Raw genomic sequence first — 2,080 nt, forward strand, 5'->3', positions numbered from 1 at the left:
TCTTCTTCTTCTTCTTCTTCTTCTTCTTCTTCTTCTTCTTCTTCTTCCTCTCCTCCTCCTCCTCCTCCTCCTCCTCCTCCTCCTCCTCCTTCTTCCTCTTCCTCTTCTTCTTTTCCTTGTGCTTTGCTCGCTTCTTCTGGCCATCACTGGAGGATGAGGACGAGGCGGAGCTAGAAGAACTGGAAGAGGAGGAGGAGGAAGAAGAACTGGATCTCGATGTCCTCCAGGCCTTGTGCTTGCTTCTCTCCTCAACACCAGAGGTGCTGCTGGCCTTGTGACCTTGGGATTTGGAGGCCGAACGGTTCCTCGAGGCGTCCTTACTACTCTTCTTACAGCCGGGCGGTGGTGGCGCACGCCTTTAATCCCAGCACTTGGGAGGCAGAGGCAGGCAGATTTCTGAGTTCGAGGCCAGCCTGGTCTACAGAGTGAGTTCCAGGACAGCCAGGACTACACAGAGAAACCTTGTCTCGAAAAACCAAAAAGAAAAAAGAAAAAAAAAAACTACTCTTCTTACTTCGCTTTTCTGACCCTCGCCGACCACGGGACCGACTACAACTTCTTGAGTGCTTGCGAGGAGCCAACGTGAGCCATAGCGAGGCAGGCTAGAGACCGGAAGAAAAGCGCTTAACCTTCGACTCTTCTTGAGCACCTCCACAAAAGTGAAGCCAAACTCAGCTCCAACGAGGCCTGATCCTGGGGCGCCTAGGACCCATTCCTGCCGGAGGGAGCCGCACCGGGGTCCCTTTAAGGGCCTACCCCGCCCACACGCCTGCGCACTGGACTTTGGGCTACGTGGAGGGAGCTCTGCAGCTTTCCTCAACTGCAATAGGGCTGCCTGGCTCCACCGAGATGAGTCTCTAGGCTGCTGGGTTCCCACATCAACCATTAGCCTACAGCATGCCTTTCTGATACGAGTTTCTTATTGATATAAAAGTGAGTTTAATATTGTTACTCTCATAGGAATTGTGCCTATATAACAGATTTAGGAATACAAGGCTTAGACCCAGTCCTTCTTTAACTCTTTTAACTGATTCGAGATAGTTAGCCTGTGAGTTAAGGGCCTATAGCAAATTCATGGCTCTGAGTTTATTGTTAGGGTGTTTTCTATATTTTATTTAGAAATAGCTGAGAGGAGTTAACAGACAGTAGTCCAGATTGCCTTACATGGATAGTTGGTTTCCAAAACATCAGAAGTCCACATAATTGAGGTTACAAACATTCCTGTATTAATGTTCATTTTGATTAGAGACCTGTCTGCTCCTGACAGCTTCCTGTCTTGGATTCTAAGAAGAAATTAAGCATCTTTGGAGTTACACCAGTTGTGGTGAGACAGTCACTATGCAAGAATTGCCTCTTTTCATCTACAGACAAATTACTGTTCAGAAGAGGATACACTTGTGGAATAGTCGACTGATTATATCTGCCAAGACAGAGTAATAAGCCCTTAATAATTCTGCATCACTAGGTCTGTCAGATGATCCTGGGCCAGAAGGCTGAAGATCGGATGCTCCGACATTTTGTAGTATAGGGACATGTGCCCCGCAAAGTATGAGGACATGAGTTTGACCCCACAGGAAAGCTGGGTACACACCTGTAATATCAGAGCTCAGAGGAAGAAGGAAATGCAATGGGGAGAGAAAAATGCCTGGGAGCTTGTGGACCAGGTAGCCTGACATATGTAGTATCAAACTCCACACCCAGTTTCAAACAAGGGAGATTAAGGTAAGATCTGACAAAAATGTCCTCTAACCTCTACACATATGGTCGGACATTATCTATGACCATATACATGCAAGCTTCTTTCATTCTTTCTTTCTTTCTCTCTCTCTCTCTCTCTCTCTCTCTCTCTCTCTCACACACACACACACACACACACACATGCACAAGCACACACACATACAAACACACTCTCACACACATTCACATACTATTACAAACACTCACACAAACTCACTCACACACACACACAGTCACACTGACACACTCATACACACACACACACAGAATCATTGAGTATACACAGTGCTATATTAAAAACAAAACAATCCTTCTTCATGAATTGTGATTCTCTAGTGAAACT

General features: G+C 46.2%; 1 pseudogene; it reads right to left on the reverse strand.

The window, feature by feature from the left end:
* LOC114634003 overlaps nt 1-591 on the reverse strand; it is a 976-nt pseudogene extending 385 nt beyond the window's left edge.
* Nucleotides 592-2,080: the final 1,489 nt, after the last annotated feature.

Source organism: Grammomys surdaster, unplaced genomic scaffold (assembly GCF_004785775.1).
Source record: "Grammomys surdaster isolate TR1022 unplaced genomic scaffold, NIH_TR_1.0 810, whole genome shotgun sequence".
Classification (NCBI taxonomy): domain Eukaryota; kingdom Metazoa; phylum Chordata; class Mammalia; order Rodentia; family Muridae; genus Grammomys; species Grammomys surdaster.